The following is a 17,734-nucleotide window of genomic DNA, read 5'->3' as shown; positions in this document are numbered from 1 at the left end:
TTAATCCTTAAATTTCTGGTATTTTAAACTTCCTTTTTCATTTGATTGTAGGAATTATTAAATTCCACTACAAAAACTTCCCTGACTTTCTGGTCGTTCAACAGTATCCACCTACTTGTGTAATTCCAGTTTCTCTTGATGTCTAAGTCAACTTGGATCTGGTAAGACAAAAAATGATTTTGATCCCTTACATTTATTAAAATATAATGGGTTTAGAGTCTATCTATTTTCCAGACATCTCCAGGGTATGTTTAAGATGTGCATTCGATATTTATAGGTAAGAATGTTCTGTAAACAAGCCAAGTCCATTTTTCATTGTACAGCTTTATTTTTTGCTGTGTTGATTTTTAGTTTTCGTGGTCTATATGAAGGTAAAATGAGCAATAGAAATCACCTACTATTGTATCAAGGTGGATGTGAAACCTCATGCCCATTAGTGTTTGTCATAAAATTGATAATCTGGAGGTGGGCAGATATTTATAATTCTAATATTGTCTTCATGAATTTAATGGTTTCTTATTTTCTTACGGTGACTTTTGATTTGATTTTCCATCATCAGATACCAGAATCAAGTGCCAGACTGTTATCAGCAGCTGTCTTTGTTGTTGTTGTTTTAACTTGGCTGTCAGGTTCTGTCTTTGCCAATGGCTGGTGAGTTTCAGGGAGACAGCATACAGTTCAATCACTTTTCTAATCTCATGACTCACTCTACATTTATATTAGGGTGTGAAAACTATTTATAGCTAAGATTATATATAGTAAATAATTGCTATTTATTGTTGATTTGGGTACTTTTTTGGCTATGTATTAGTTTTCATCTTTTCTACTCTTGATTTTAGGGGTTTATTGGTTTACTGTATTAAACATTTTAGATACCCCCTAGCTCTTTTTCAATCTTATATTCCTCTCATGAAAATAATTTCATGATTTTTTTCTTGTGTGACTAATATTTGTCTTTCTTAATTCTCTGTGTATAATATCTTAGAAATAACTTCTGAAGTGCTAATTTTGTTGTGGTGTGAATAGAATTATTGCTTGTTAGGAGAATTTTTATTTTTGCCATCAGTTTGAAAGGAGATAGTGCTGCATACAGTAAACTGATTATAATTATATACTTCAGGGCTTGATATAAGCAATTCTATGCTTTTTTGGTTTTAACATTGATGAACAGCTATCTGATACTATTATGGTGTGTTTGGCTTTATGTTGAATTAGAATTTTGGCCTTATATATTGTTTCTTTGATTTACATTTTTGATGAAATTTTTCATGGAGTACTTCTGTGGTCATGAACATAATTTCTCATTTCAAACATTTTTATTTGACTTTCCAACATCTCAATTTGCTTGCTGAGTTTCTCTTAATTTCACTAGATTTTTATTCACATTGCTAATTTTCTCATAATGATGAGAAAATTTCTAGGTCCTGGATTGAATTAATCTGCCAGTCTGATTCCTCTTTTCAAGTCATCGATTAATTTTACCAGAAATTCTCAAAATTCTATCTTACCTTTTACCTATCACAGTATTTTTGAATAGGCAGATTTAGGATCTTTGGGGGCAGTGGGGTTGTCTTCCTTTCTCATGGTTGCTACATTTTTCTTGCAGTTTGCACAACCTTTGATATGGGTCTTTTCCTTCTGATTTATTTGTTTTTGAAAATGGATTCTTTGCTCATACAATACATCCCCACCAGATTCCCTCCTTCCACTCCTCCCAGCTCCCCCACACTGCAGATTCCCTCCTTCCACTCCTCCCAACTCCCCCACACTGCAGATTCCCTCCTTCCATTCCTCCCAGCCCCCCACACTGCAGATTCCCTCCCCTCTGTTTCACTTTAGAAAGGAACAGGCCTCCAAGAGACAACAACTGAACCCGACAAAATAAGACAATAAAACAAGGCAAAATGCTACCATACAACAGACAGGATCCAAGGGATAGGAAGACCCTGAGAAGGCAAGCCACAGGCTGGGAGAAAATACCTGCAGAAGCTACTCAAGGAACGCCTCAAAAGGATTTTTTAAAAAACACAATTTAGGAGCTGGAGAGATGGCTCAGTGGTTAAGAGCACTGTCTGTTCTTCCAGAGGTCCTGAGTTCAATTCCCAGCAACCACATGGGGGCTCACAACCATCTGTAATGAGATCTGGTGCCCTCTTCTGGCCTGCAGTCATAAATGCTGTATACATAATAAATAAATCTTAAAACACACACACACACACACACACACACACACACACACACACACACACACACACACAATTTAAAAATGGGCCAAAGCCCTTCCCTTCACATACAATCTCATCAAAAATAATACACACCTCAGCCAACAAGATGCGCCACCATAATTCATGATCTCAGGACTTTAGTTCCATTTCTGGACCCACATGGTCGAACTCCTACCAACAATCCTCTGACCTCCACATACGCAGTGCGGCACACAACTGCTCCCCCAATGCACACACAGACAAAGACAATTTAAAACAAAATATACAGACGGCAAATATGCACCCGAAAGGATTCTCTTAATCATGTGTCATCAGAAAGATGCAGATGAAAACAAGATTCTAGGGATCCAGCTGGGATAGGATGCTGGCCTAGCACACACAAGGCCCTGCATTCAGCCCCACTACAGGGGAGGGGAGGGAGGAACAGAGAAGAGAGGAGTAGAAGGGAGAAGAGGTGAGAGAAAGATACACATCTATTAGAATGGTCAATATCCACAAACCTACCACAGACCACCAAATGTGGCAAGGAAGAACAACAGAAACTCCCATTTCCTGCTGGTGGGAATGTAGACCAGCAGAGCCACTTTGGAAGACACGCTAATGGAGTCTTAAAACAAGGTGGTTTAGAGCACTTGCTGCCCTTGTCAAGGACCTGAGTTCAGTTTCCAGCACCTATGCTGGGCCACCCGTAACTGCCCATAACTTCAGTCCCAGGAGATCTGAACCTCTGGCCTCTGTGGGTACCACACACACATGTGCAGAGTCACCATACACACACAAAATAAATATTTAATAGTAACAATAAAAGCCTAACCCTTTTCCCTGGCTGGCAGCATTGAGGCCACACAATGCCTGGAACTAATGTAAAAGATATAAAACAGCAGTCATTTGTAAATTACTGTAGAAGACATAAACCAGAAGCCTTTCTCAAAAAGTTCAGGAAGCCAGAAGTCCCCAAATGGGCGACATGGTCAAGCTGGCCAAGCATGGAGAGCTTTATTCCTATGATAACAACTGGTTTTACACATGAGTTGTTTCCACAGTACAGCACCTGAACCTTGAGGGCAGGCTAGAGTTGGCTCCATGACAAGAGAAAGGACATCGGTAGAGGCTCCTGGGGTGTGGTCCACCCGGGGGCTGAGAAAGTAGAAAAGGACCAAGATGGAGGCCACAGGCTAACACCTTGGGGACAGAGGGATCTGGACAGAACGGGTGGCAGCTGCCAACAAGAAGGTGAGAACAAAAGATGCTAGATTAATGAACTGCCTCATTCAAACAAACAAAACCTAAAGGAGTTAAAAATTTACATACACACACACACACACACACACATACACACAAACAAAAACTGTAAATGGATGTCAGAACAGCTTTATTCATAACTGCCCAAACTTAGAGGCAGGATAGCCTTTGGTGGGTAAACGGGTTAATAAACTGTGATACATATGGACAACGGAGTATTCTTTAGTGCTGAAAAGAAATGAGCTCTGAAGTCAGACAGAATGGGGCAGGGGGAGCACTTTAAACACACATCATCAAGAGAATCAAGTCTGAAAGGCTTCCGCTCTGTGAGATCTCATCTCACTGAAATCCGAGTCAAGGCAGAGCTACAGGACAGTACAAAGAACAGTGGCTACCAGTGCATCAGGGTGCAATGGAAGGAGGCAGAGGACCGGATTTTTACAATTCTGTATGACACTGAACGGGAATGTAGCATTACAACTCGTCCATATTCATACATCGTATACCAAGAGAGAAACCCTAATGTGAACTATCCACTTCAGGGGATTATGTGCTCATCAACTGGTAAGTGAACCATGAGACGGTAATAATGGGGGGTGGAGGGCAGACATGTTAAGATTAGGGGCAAATGGGAAATCTCCATACCTCCCTCTTAATCTGACTAGGAAGATGAAACTGGACACAGGGAGAGTGAGAGACTTGAAAAATAGGAGCATATCCTAATTCACCTAGAAAGTCAGGGGCAGAGGAGGGGTTATTCCTCAGTAGGAAACGGTGAATGGTTTTTGAAACTACATTTAAAGCACCTTCCCAGGAAATTCTAACCTCAAACCAACTAGTTACTTGCATTAAAGTCTACTGTGGAAGCATATGAATCAGTATTTACTTCCGCCTCTGAGGATGCTGGCTCCACACATATCTGAAATGTTTCCACAGAAACAACGCCAGTCTTTGTCACATCTGTAAATTAGGTTGCCCAGGACAGATTTTAAAACCTAACAGGATCCTGATGAAAGATACATAGTAACCTTCTCCCTTTCCCAGAGCTCACAGGATGAATCGGTTACAACCTTTCCTGTTTTCCCTGCTAACATATCCTTCCTCCCATGCCTGCTCCACCCCCTCTGATTTTTTCCTCCTCTGTAATCGCAGAACTGTCCCATTTTTTCCTGAATTTGTTATATTTTCTATTCATCCTGATTTTTGATAGTGAAAAGTGATATAGTAGGAACTAACACAATGGAAAGTATGCATCTACCGATTTGAGAAGGGTCCAAGAGCCTCAGTGGAAGCCACTGCAGCCTGCCTACTCCCTGAAAGTGACTATTTTATTACGGACAGGTCGGAGGGGAACAAGTGAGGCGGCCAGGCAGCCACTGAGGGCCCTTTGTATTCCTCACTAGAATTTAACTGCCAGAGAGGGAGGGTTCTAAAGCTCTCCACTGCACAGCCCGCACTTGGGAGCAGTGGCTGCAAGGCTGGGCCCTTTCCTTCTCGGTCTGCCAAGGTCACGGTGTCTCGGGGTCCCAGTTACAATGGGGCTGCACTGTTCTTCCAAGCCTTTCCATTCAGAGGCTCTGCAGGGCGATGTGAACACACACAGAAGAACTTCAAGGACATACCTGGAGGGCAGCAACCATTGGCAGAGTGGGCGGCCTGAAGTAAAGCTGGTTTGCGACTGTGTGGACTGGAAGATTTCAGATGGAGGACACACACCTCCCCCAACACAAAACACACAAACTCAACAATTACCAGCTGAGACTTCAACCTGCTATCTCTGCTTCCATTCTAACCTGCCTCTACCCCACTCCTCCCACCATAGCTTGGGGCTAACTCTGAGATATGCTCAGAAGTTCCGGCCGATACAGTGAGCTGGAAAGATCTTCTGGTTACCAGAAGCTCCTAAGTGCTTGGTCAGCCTTCTGAATCAGCACTTTCTCCCTCTTTACTCCATCAGTCCCTTCATTATACATACCACTAGGCTGTGGTGTCTTAATAAAATGCTCCCTCAAAACACAGATTTACGTGCACGGTGCTTCCTGTGTGCTGAGAATTCTGTTGTTCATCATACCCTTAATAAAGGCATCTCAGAAACAAGGAGGATTTGGATAAACACAGATGCTTACGTAGTATAAGAAAGGAAATTTTACTCCAGAACAAGTATTTGGTTTCAAAATTTCTCCTGAAAGTAAGCTTTATTGGTTATCAAATTTGAAGATATTCCTCAAAGCACACTAATTATAACCTATTACATATTGAAATTATAGTACTTAATGAAATTACAGTACATGATTCACGTCTTGACCTACTAACCATACCACTAGCCAAAGCAATACATAAAATTCTAATTTAAAGTTGTAAAATGTCTAAAATTAAGACCTTTACATATAGTTTTCCCTAGTAACTCTTTTCTGTATTGGTAACTGCAAGCTTCATTCCAGGAAAGGTGAAATAAATCCAGACCTATATCGGCCTACATATTCACACTCAAGAACAAAGCTGGGCTGGTGCATACCCCAACACAGAAAAATCGAGCTCAGTCTGGGATGGAACAGGAAAAGAGATAAAAACTGAACTGCAGAAATGTTTCAAATTCTTAAAGGGTGGGGGAGGTCTTACTCAGCCTGGTCTCCAATTCCAGTTCCTCCTATTTCAGCTTCTTGACTAAATTCTTGAATCAAGTATATTTCTGAAAGCATCACAAGTAAAATAAAAACAATGACTCAAGTGGAATATGTACACAGACACATTTTTTAATGTACAATCATATACGACTTTGTTAAACCAAATGCTGGTATCAAGCAAAAACCATAAGCTTCAACAACAAACCCGTAGCGAGCACACTCCTCCAATAACATAAAAACTCTGGGATGTATCTTCTCCACACATACAGGAAAACAAACTAAGAAAGAGGTATGAGCATATTTTAAGATTAAATACAACAAAGCCAGGCAGGCCCTCAGAGAGGCGGAGGCAGGAGGACGGGAACTTCAAGGCCACCCCAGACTACACAGAGACCATATCTGAGGGTGGGGAGGAGACAGACAGAGAGAAATTACGTTGCATGAGGTCAGAGCCAAACAGAAGAAGAGAATGTTCTATCCCACCCAGCTCAGAAAACAAAGCAGAGAAACAGGACTATGTGTGCCCGGAGATATAAAAACAAAACACAGTTTAGGAATAATACTCCACAAGAAAATCCAAAGCTGCAGATGTCCTGACAACTTCCTGAGTGAGGTTAGCATAATATATATATATTTTTAAAAACATCTGCCCGCCTGGTATGCACCAAAGTATACTGCTCTACCTACACCTACTCCCTTAAAAACCTACACACAATGTTTTCATCTCTACCATTTTTCCTTCCTATTCAATTTCCCTGCCATCTTTCTAAGACCCTACTCTCAACACAAGCTGTGATTGCCCATCTTTAACGATTTGAAGGTCTATTAGAACTTGAATTCACACTCAAAAAGCAGATACACCGGCCTCATGCAGATACACCGGCCTCATGTTTCCTTTAAAGGTAACTGGAAAAAATGTAAAGAAGGAAAATATGGAAATTTTGCATGCATACTTCTCATGTCCTGTTTAGATGCAGCAGCAGATTAAAAGAAAAACACTAAAAGAATCACAAGTCAAAGAAGACTGATCAATTTCTGGGAAAGCGACCACCAGAACCCTGACAAAGGGTAAACCAACTCCAACTAAACTCATCCAGAATGTGGGGGTGCTGTGGTATGGGCAGCGTGGGGGTGGGGCACTTTAAAGAGAGAGAGCAGCAGAGGTCTTCTTCACAACCAAGGAATAGCTAGCTACTAGGTCAGTTTTTCTGAATGTCCGCTCACACTGAGGAAAGCTACCAAGTCATTAACAAAAACAACTATCAGGAAGCAATCAATACTCACCTTGGGATTTTACAAAGCATTGCCCCTAGAACCTTCATATTTAAAAGCCTAAGTCGGGATCACTGTTTTTATCTATCTGTAGGGCACAGAGGCCGAAACAGTGTATTTGAGACCACCATGTCGGAGGAAGATGAATGACCGACCACTTGGCTTCCCAAGCTGCAGAAGTGAAAGCCTTCGAAAAGGGGAACTGCGGGCCTGTAGCTGCTGGAGATGGAACAGAAGAGGACTCAACAACAGTGGGGGTGGCCTGTTTGAACAACAAAAAAGGTGGAAAAACTTAGTAGCTATTCGCCTGCAAAGTGCAAGGTATGGGGGAATTAAACATTGCCTCCAAGTTTTGCTCCTCCGCAGCATGGAAGTGACTGAAGGCAGAGGGGAGGGCGGGCAAGGCAAGGAGTCGAGTCGAACATTAGCTGAAGTGACTTTAGTTGTGCTGGAGGTTATCGGTTCAAAGCTGCACAGCCAGTGTCTTTGGCACTCGGGATAGAGCAGGGAACACAAGTGTAAGCAGCCTTGGCCACACGGAGCCTCTGGTGACAGACAGATGAGCAATTAGATAAACAGTTAAGTATATGTTATAGGAAGTGTGCGGTTGTGTGCAATTTTAAATAAGAAGGAAACATCTGAACAAATACCCAGAGGTGAGGGAGTGAGCAATGCGCAGAAGTCAGCAACTAACACACCAGTGTCTCAAAACAATTTTACTCTGAAAGCCTTTGAAGTGAGCAGCTCCGTTGCCACACAACCTCTCCATTCACATTTCAGGGCTAGCATTCTGGGTATCACCACTTCCTGGCGGTCTCCTACCCAATCTGAGAAAACTTCACCCATGACACACTGATAACAAACTGTCAACGAGGTCAGTTTATTTACATTGGTTATCCCTTCTGCACACAGAGAAACAACAGCAAAGCACTGTTGGACATGTTTGTACAAAGCTCAAGACAATCATCTGGTTCTCAAAGCAATAATTGATGCAGCAACTTCCAGACTTGTGATTTAAATCAAAGGTGCTGAAGAATGATTATGAATCATGCAATTAAGCTACCAAGCAGGATGTTGCTGAGCGAAGGAACTCACAACACCATAAAACTGTCAAAAATAAAAACAGTAACTCCCATGAAAACGCTAAGTAACATCTTCCTTTGCTTTTATAATTTGTTGATCAGCAGAGCTGAGCTCTAAGCTCCGCCGTTCATCGGTTCTAGGTCTTTAGACAAATCCTTATCTGTAAAGACCAGCAGGACTGACGACTGACTTTTCAGATTTTTTTTTCTCTTGCCCCCCTTTTTTTTTTTTTGGAGACAGGTCTAGCTTTGAACTAACTATGAAGCCCAGGCTGGCCTTGAATTTTCCCTGTCTCTGGCTCCTGAGTGCAAAGGTTACAAGCCCACTCTTGTAACCACATCTGTCTGCCCCAACTCTTTCAATCCTGCTTCTATGTGGAAAGCTATTGCTCAGATGATGTCTGCTTACGTATTTTGAGTGCTCTGGTTTACGCATTCCTGCAATAGTATAGCACAAAATATGCATTCACCGCAAACAACACAAGTTTTGCATCAAGCTATAAGAACTGGTTTCTAACAAATCTACCTCGACTCTCAAAATGAGGTTACACTCACCCTAAAAAGTATCTTATTCCATCCTTCCTTTAGAATAGTCCTCAAAACTAAGGTTTGTGAGTACGGGGGTGTAGTTTAGTTCATGGGCAGACATGTGCTGGGAACTGGGGGTGGTGTTCCATCCCAAGCACCACAACAGAAGAAAAAAGGAGGTGTTTGTAACGTTTAGGGAGGAACTGATTTCAAACAAAGTGATGATCAGACTACCCTCATCAGTACTAGTTCTCAGTTCACAAACACTGTCTCCAAGGGCTCTCGCAAGCACTTCAGACAACAGCTCTGAGGAGAGGCGTCGATTCCCAGAAATGACAGCCTTAGAGATTCATGCTCATCAGAATGCAGAGCGAAAATAACCAACATTCGTTGCCAGGCACTAGTATTAACCCAGTCTTCACAACAATCCAGGAAGATTACAAGTACCAGCACCATCATCGGACATACCTGAAATCCACGGCGCACAGAAGCTGAGCAAACCGCTCAAGTTTTTTGGTTAATAAGTATACCGGAGCTCAGGTATTCCAATTAAGAAGCCTGCGCGCTAATCTCCCAAGTCATGCTCCCTACTGGAACCCTGGCGACCTCCAACAGTCCCTTACTAGTGGCAACCTTTCCGTGCCGGCGGGCGACCCCAAGTCAAAGTCCTGAACCAAGCACCAGGCCGTGTATTTTAAGGAACATAAAGACTGTACACTACCTGAGGTTCCCGGGGGCTTGTGAAGGGCGTGTGTGGAACCACTCGAGCCTCCTCCCTCCGGAGCAAGTGCGGTGGCCAGAGCCGCAGCTCCAGCGGGACCGGGGACTGGCCTGCGTCCAGTCCCGCGAGGGCCCGCCCACTCGCCCTCCCGCCCCGCCCCACTCCCGGGACACACCTGCGGCCACCCGGCCCACCCGATGCCCACCGGGTGCATGCTCACCTCCGGGGACCCGGCCCTTGCGCGTGGCAAGCTGCAAGCGCCACCCGGCTGCGCCACCCTAGCCCGGCCGGCCGCGACACTTGCCCCCAGGGCGCCGGGAGCCCCGCCCACATCCGTGACCTGCCCCCGCCAGTCACCTGGCGCCTGACAAAGGTTTCCGCAGACCGCATCCCGAGAGGTCCCAAGTAAATAAAGCCTGACGCTCCCTCCCCTCCCCCTGAGCCGGGGTTGAACCTGGGGATGGAGGGCGGTGGGGACGGAAGGGAGGGACACAGGAAGAGGGAAGAGAAGAAAGTCCTGCAGGCTTGAAGCGAAGAGGCTTGCGGTGGAAAAGACAACGCTCTTTCTCCAGGGTCCGGCTAAGGTGAGCTCCTAAGAGTGACACAGCAAGGCTCACTCAGCTACCCAGTCAAGGTGGGAGTCACACACACATTCATTGTTCCACATGCAAAGAAAGAGTCTCTCGGAAGGGTATTCAGAGGGGCAAAGAAAACAATTCCGCAATCAACCTTTATCTCAGGCCCTCCTGTTTCCTTTAAAAAATTATAAGGGGGTGGGAGGGTGTGCATGGTGTCGCACTCAATCTGCAATCAGCACTTGAGAGGCTGAGGCAGGCTTGACTACAGAATGAGTTCAAAGCCCAACTGGACTCCATGTGACCCTGCCGATGGATGGATGGATGGATGGATGGATGAAGCAGACTTGGAGTTGGGAGCAAAGGGATCAGACATTCAAGGTCTTTCTCTGCTACACAGCCAGTTCAAGGGCACCCTCGGCTTCTTGAGACCCTGGGCAGTGAGGAGGGAAGGAATTATGGGCACCGACCACAGGTAAGACTCCTCACCCCCAGCTTAAATTATAACCATTCCCCCTCTCTCGGGAACATTTAAGAGGGCAGACTTGTCAAACCCAAGCCAAATTTGGCATAAATAAGACCTTCAGGAGACCTGTCTTAGACTCAGCTCCTGTACTAGGCACCAACAGTTTGGACTGAAAATCAAAATGCACTCACTGAAGTCCCACGGCACTAAAATTATCTCACCTTCTCCGACAGGAAAATGAAAGATACAGAAATTTTCTGAATAGGCCAATAATCCTTCACTTAAACCCTTTAGTTGTTACAAAAATTAACCTTAAGAAATCTGCTGTTAACCAATCAGTTACTTTTCTGTCTTCGGTTTCCCTGTCCCTACCGTATTAGGAAAGCAACTTGACTAATAACGAACCCCCTTTTTCTACGATTCCCCTTTTTCAGGGCTGCTCTGGCTGTAAAAACAGCCTCTTTTGCTGGGCTCACTGGGAAGAACACTCCTTTTATGGAGTAAGTGTGGCTCAAGTTTAGATCGGCAACATAAATGCCAATTAGGATCTGTAAGTTGCATTTATTTTTCAGTGCTGGGGATTGAATCTAGGGCCTCTTGCAAGCAAGGCAAGGGCTCCGTCACTGAACTACAGCCCCGTGCGCCCTCCCCCAGGTTGGTCTTTCTTTCTTTCTTTCTTTCTTTCTTTCTTTCTTTCTTTCTTTCTTTCTTTCTCTCTTTTCTTTTTTTTTGTGGACATGAATGTCTATAATGTGTTGCTTCATGGTTTATGATTAGATATATGGAGAGAAGAAAGCAAGGGTCCTTGAACTGTTTTAACTATGAAAGCATCTACCTAAGTTTGAAAATGACATGAATCAACTCATTTGATTGATAGTAATTAAAAAAAAAAGCAGGGGAAAACGGGACTCACTTTACCAAAAAAGTAGAAACTGACACACAGTAACCCCTACTGTGTAGAGGACTTCAGAAATGAATGCAAGAGGCCAGCGGCACTCAGTGTCGTACAGGGAAGTCACAAAATACAAAGCCCTCAATTTACATATCAGGAAAATGAAGGTGGCCTCATACTGTCTAAATGACCTTCCAGAGTTTGTCTTCCTAGGCCCAACTCTATGAAGGAACAGAAGGAATGGATCATCAGTGTTCATAAAATAAGTGAGACTTAAAAACAGAACCAAACCAAACCAAACCGCTTCTGGGATCTATGGCATGGCATCGCTCCATTCAGGCTGTTTCCCGAATTTCCTGTGTGTAATAATAACAATGACACACTTGTCCAAGATCAAACCTTTGTCCCATCTTCTCCACAGAAGTCCCTAGATCCTCGACTTTACCTGGCTCTGAGTCTCTTCAATGACTTTCCCTGATTTTTACTGCCATCTTTGACAAAAGCACAAATTCAGAGAACTCAGGGTCTTCACTCTGACCCTAATCTACTTTCTAGCAAACCCCCAGCTTTTCTCTTGTATATACATCAGTCGCTGACAGACTGGCTCCTTGATACCCACAGCATGTAGCTAACAGTCCTATGCTGTCTCAGCCCGGAGTAGCCTCTTCTTTGTCCTGATACAATTACCTAGATCACAGGTCTAGGATGATAACTGCTATGGTGTTCAACATGGTACTTAGCTGAGCTGCCTTTTACTGTTCTGTTACTCAGAACGTTTATCTCCAAAACCACAATGTCCCCAGACCCCAGAACTTTCAAGCAGAAAATCTGGTTTTCAATATCTCAAGAAACCTAACTAAAATTCGATATCCAACTACAATTCGGCTTTTCAAGTTACCAGCAACAAGATTCTCTAGTTTTCATTATTAAAATAGTATGATACTGAAACACTAGCCATATCACACTAACCAAAAGCTAAGAGTGGCAATATTATGGCTTGGCTCATATAAAATTGAGAAGATAGGCAGTTATTAAATTGGACTTGTTTTGAAGATTAAATCCTTGAGATTCATGGAGATAATAAAAAATAAAAAGCAGGAGCTTTGAATATGTATACACCTCAGTGGTAGCGTGCAAGGCCTTGGGTCCTGTGGCCAGAGCACAAAAAAGGAAAATAGCTTGGGTTTTCTTTAGTGTTTGTTTGTTTGTTTTGAGACAGGGTCTCTCTACATAACCCTGGCTGTCCTGGAACCAGGCTGGTCTCGAACTCACAGAGATCCGCCTGCCTCTGCCCCCGCCCCCAGTGCTGGGATTAAAGGTGTGCAGCTCACCCAGCAAAGAAGGAAAATACTCTATCTACTCTTTCTCTCCATTACCAGAACAAGTGACATAGCCATCACAGATTCTTAAAAAGCATGGGTCAGTCTATGTTTATTGTCAACATTCTTCGAGCTCTTGCTTTCCCCTGCTGTAATTCAACTTCTGATCTTTTCATCCCCCCATGCAAGTAAGATACTGGCTTCCTCTTTCAATTTCAACGAAATCCTCAAGGCTAAAATGCAAATCACATAACATGTCTCAGAGTTGGACCAGGATGGTTTTGACCATTCCAGAGATGAACGTTCAGTTTACAGTTCCCCTTTTAGGGAGCACTACTACTATTCCGGTGGTTAGTACATTTCCTTAACTGCAGTCTCACCCACACAACAGAAGTGGAGCCAGCTACCAAGCAAGAGTGAAAAGTGTTTTGCAACCTGTCAGTGGCCCCCTGTGCTTTGAAAATGTCACTGGGACTTTACAAGGAGTCTCCTGGGCTCTGAAGGACGCCTGGTTCAAATAATCACTATTAACAACAAACTGTTAGAATGTTCTGGAGGTTTAAGAAGTATTAAACAAGCAAACCTAACAGCAGTCACCTTCTGTTTAGAGCGTGAGTGTAGAAGGGCTATCAGGTACAAACTCTAGAATTTTTCCTCTTATCAAAATGTAAGGTGGCCCTTAAAAGGGAGCTTTGGAGCTTCTGAATCTAGCTACTATAGGGTAACAAGGACCAGTTTGCCCCTCCCGCATGAGCCAACCAGAAAAAGATCAGATAATATATCTAAACTAGTAGTTTCCAAGATGCTAATATCAGGCAATCCTTCAGAGAAGAAAACCAAGCAGGGCTTACACCATGTGCTCCGAGACCTCACAGGCCAGAAGGGACATTCAAGCACACTCCTGGAGTTGAGGAAGTAGAAACATCAATTGGGGAGAATGTGTGGAGCTCACAGGACAAGCATGAGAGCCAGTTAACTGCACAGAGAGCCCCAGAGGTCCTGGAGAACTTCACAGTACTGATGATACAAGCATGTGAGGAGCTGTGAGGGCCCGAACTGAACACAGCAACTGAAAGCATCACAGACCTACTGGACACTCAGAGAGCCAGGAATAGTGGCTGCTCTATCAGCCCACCTAGAAACCTCCCTGCTCAGCTGGGTAGAGACTCAGAACAGTCTTGCCTTAGTTCTAGGGAGGAGTTAGCCCTGATCTAAATGCTGTTTGGTTCTAATTTTTTTTTTTTTTTTTTTTTTTTGGTTTTTCGAGACAGGGTTTCTCTGTGTAGCTTTGCACCTTTCCTGGAACTCGCTTTGGAGACCAGGCTGGCCTCGAACTCACAGAGATCCGCCTGGCTCTGCCTCCCGAGTGCTGGGATTAAAGGCGTGCGCCACCACCGCCCGGCTGGTTCTAATTTTTTAAAAACAAATCATAGGCCGGGTGGTGGTGGTGGTGGTGGTGGTGGTGGTGGTGGTGGTGGTGGTGGTGCACGCCTTTAATTCCAGCACTTGGGAGGCAGAAGCAGGCAGATCTCTGTGAGTTCAAGGCCAGCCTGAGCTACAGAGTGAGTTCCAGGAAAGGCGCAAAGCTACACAGAGAAACCCTGTCTCGAAAAACCAAAAAGAAAAAAAAGAAAAAAGAAAAAGGAAAAAAACCCAAAAAAACAAATCATAGTAGTATGGTGTGAAAGAACAAGCTGCTTTCCATTGTTTACCTCCATAGCCCATTAAATTCAATCACAATTATATGAAGATATAAATAGCTAGCACACACGAAAACAAAATTTACAATAGCCGACATTCAATAGTCAATATTAAATATCTCACATCCAGTATTATAAGACACAAAAGTATAACTCACAATGATGAGAAAAGCCAAACACTGACACTGAGCCATGCTGGCACAGATGTGAGAATTAACGGAATAGGATATTAAGATAGTTTATAACGGTAACAGAGATAAAATTTTCAGTAGAAATAAGGAAGGAATAAATTTCAGCATCTAACTTTTAGAACGGAAACAGGACAAATAGCAGTGACTTGGATTAGCAGGTACTTAGATAGGAGACACTTCCTAAAATGAACTACGTGGAGAAAAAGGAATTAAAATTCAAAAAAAAAATTAAAGAGGGGATATCTACAACTAGATCCCCTGCACACGATGACACGGGGAAGGGGATCTCAGAGACGACATTTACAGCGACGGTGGCGGACACTGCCCCAAATCTGAAGACAGCCAAACTCAAATCTCACAAGTTCCATGAACACAGAGACATAAAAGCTGAAAGAATTCACAGCCAACAGACGCACACAGGAAAGTTCAAGAAATCCCTTCAGACAAAGAAAATGAGCCCAGACTTCTGGAAACACATATCTATGTCATGCAAATGAAATGAAATGAAAATCACTAGAAACAGTAGCAAAAGAGGTAAGTATATGTTATTAAAAAAAAAATGGGGGGTGGGTGGATGGCGACACAAGGCTTTAATCCCAGCACTCGGGAGGCAGAGCCAGGCAGATCTCTGTGAGTTCGAGGCCAGCCTGGTCTACAGAGTGAGTTCCAGGACAGGCACCAAAACTACAAAGAGAAACCCTGTCTCAAAAAACAAAAAGAAAAAGAAAAAAAAAAAAATATATATATATATATAACATTATGAACATACTAAATGTCGTTGAATTGTATTAGAATGGTTAATTTTGTATTTTTATGTTTTACCTTGCTTTAAAAAAAAGTGTGTGGGAGGGGGAGGGGGTGCAAAACCTGCCAAGGATGGCAACACACAGCTGTGATCCTAGCACTCAGGAGGTTGATGCAGAAGGACCATCAAGTCTAGTTCTGCCTTGGCCCTAGAATGAGAACTTGTCTCAAAATAATTAAGAGATAGATAGATAGATAGATAGATAGATAGATAGATAGATAGAACGATAGATAGACAGACAGACAAGGGGGCCAAATATGGCTCAGCAGTTAAGAGTACTTGTTCTTGCAGAGGACCCAGATTTGATTCCCAGTGCCCACATGGTGCCTCACAACCAACTGTAACTCCAGTTCCAGGGTATCTGATGCCTTCTTCTGATTTCCACAGGTACTGTACACACACACACACACACACACACACACACACACACACACACACACACGGTGCACACACACACACACAGTGCACAGACACACATGCAGACAAAACACTTATACACATGAAATAAAATAAATCTAAAAGTTGTTTTTAAGAAAGCACACACGTTAGCTGAGGGCAGGGCTGTGTACCTATAGTCCAGCTCTATGGGAGGCTGAAAGGCAAGAGGATAACATGACCCTAGGAGTCACAGCATGGGCAAAACTGCAAGACTTCATCACAGAAAAAGGAAAGGAACAAAGGAAGAAAGACCTTAGCGACATCCCACTGAGGGCTGAGCAAGGAATCCTCTTGTCTTCTGTGTTCTTACCATGATGTAACTCTGTTCCTCTTGCAGGAACGAACAGCAGGCTCCAAGCAAAACACACCTTTCCTTTATATACAGCATAGTTCTCATTTCTCTGCGGGTGAAAGTCTTGCTCAGCCTTCAAGCTATAATTCAGATACAAGCACCTTCAGGAAGTTTCCTCATTCCTATCACCATTTTAACTACATCACTTGCCTTCCACCTCAGTGACCCGCGATTATTTACACTCTCTTAGACAACTGTCATCAACAACCAGATGTGAGTCATCCTCCCATTCCCACAGTCCATAGCACACTCTTTTACAAGCAGCATGAAACCAGATATTTGTTGGAGAAAATAGATCAATATAAAGTGACTTTTCCATATAAATCTTAGCGTTCATTTGAATGTATTTTCCTGGGAAATCATTTGACTCCAGCATGTTTAAGCCACGTCACAATTTCCTAATGAAACAGATAATAAAATATTTCCATACAACATTGTCACAATTGGCATTCTTTTTTTTTTTTAAGATTTATTTATTTATTATATACACAGAAGAGGTCACCAGATCTCATTACAGATGGTTGTGAGCCACCATGTGGGTGCTGGGAATTGAACTCAGGACCTCTGGAAGAGCAGTCGGTGCTCTTAACCTCTGAGCCATCTCTCCAGCCCCACAATTTGCATTCTTAGCAGTAATTGCTGATAGTCTTAACTACAACTGTCATAATAGTAATGGCAAACATTCACACAGTATTTCTGTGCAGGCCCTCCAAGCACTTTGTAGATGTTAATTCATTTGATCCTCACAATACCCCTATGGGCCAAGTTCAATGACCAGTCCCAATCTATAGGCAAAGAAACTTCAGAAAATCAAAATACCTTGCCCAAAGGTCATCAAGTGTGGCTGGGATCCAAACCCAGGTACTGGTTTCAGATCCCAAGCTTTTAAGCAGGTTGTAAAAGCAGCTCAATAAAAAGATCCAGAAAACTTTGTGAAGAAAGAATTCTGAAAATACAATTTTCTTGATGTGATTTCCTATTATTCCAGTAATTTCTATATAAATGATACATGTACACTGCTTTAAATGTATGCCGATTTACATAAATTTTACTGTTACAGTGAAGAGACTGAATTCTATAAATAGAATTACTAAGATATTATATTCTAGCTCCATTTAGCAGTGGCCTAGAGGAAATAAAATTTGATAAACAATTAGATATTGCTCTTAGGAGGAAACATAAATCTTTAAATTTGACATCCACCTGAATCTGTGCCCTAACCCTGAGAAGTCAGTTCTTCTCTATTAATCTTATATGCAGAAATGTGTGTATTTATGCACTGAGTAGTTTTATATGGCACTG

The 17,734-nt window shown here is 43.0% G+C and overlaps 1 protein-coding gene and 1 long non-coding RNA gene across 8 annotated transcripts in view; one reads left to right on the top strand and one right to left on the bottom strand.

Annotated features, from left to right (window-relative positions):
* The window catches only part of Sgk3 (serum/glucocorticoid regulated kinase family member 3), a 120,680-nt gene that overhangs the window by 55,134 nt on the left and 47,812 nt on the right, over positions 1-17,734 (bottom strand). The window contains exon 1 of one of the 6 annotated variants that reach the window (XM_052717610.1): positions 16,391-16,498. The exons of 2 other annotated variants lie outside the window; for them this stretch is intronic. The gene's annotated coding sequence lies outside the window, so the exon portion shown is untranslated. Of the gene's footprint in view, positions 1-9,694; positions 9,810-9,914; positions 10,021-16,390; positions 16,499-17,734 lie in introns of those variants that run through there. 3 more of the 6 variants (XM_052717607.1, XM_052717609.1, XM_052717608.1) reach the window with 3 other exon arrangements.
* Positions 10,164-16,528, top strand: LOC128097241 (uncharacterized). 2 transcript variants are annotated; one of them, XR_008213816.1, is made up of 5 exons: positions 10,164-10,278; positions 10,670-10,744; positions 11,308-11,389; positions 15,934-16,029; positions 16,418-16,527. It is a non-coding gene; the product is annotated as an uncharacterized LOC128097241 (long non-coding RNA). The 2 variants fall into 2 exon arrangements; XR_008213815.1 differs by lacking the exon at positions 15,934-16,029 and having other exon boundaries at positions 16,418-16,528.

The sequence above is a fragment of the Peromyscus californicus genome, unplaced genomic scaffold (genome assembly GCF_007827085.1).
Source record: "Peromyscus californicus insignis strain IS unplaced genomic scaffold, ASM782708v3 Scaffold_5__1_contigs__length_169319896, whole genome shotgun sequence".
NCBI lineage: Eukaryota > Metazoa > Chordata > Mammalia > Rodentia > Cricetidae > Peromyscus > Peromyscus californicus.
The sequence above is the reverse complement of the archived record's forward strand: the minus strand, read 5'-3'. Positions and strand labels throughout refer to the sequence as shown.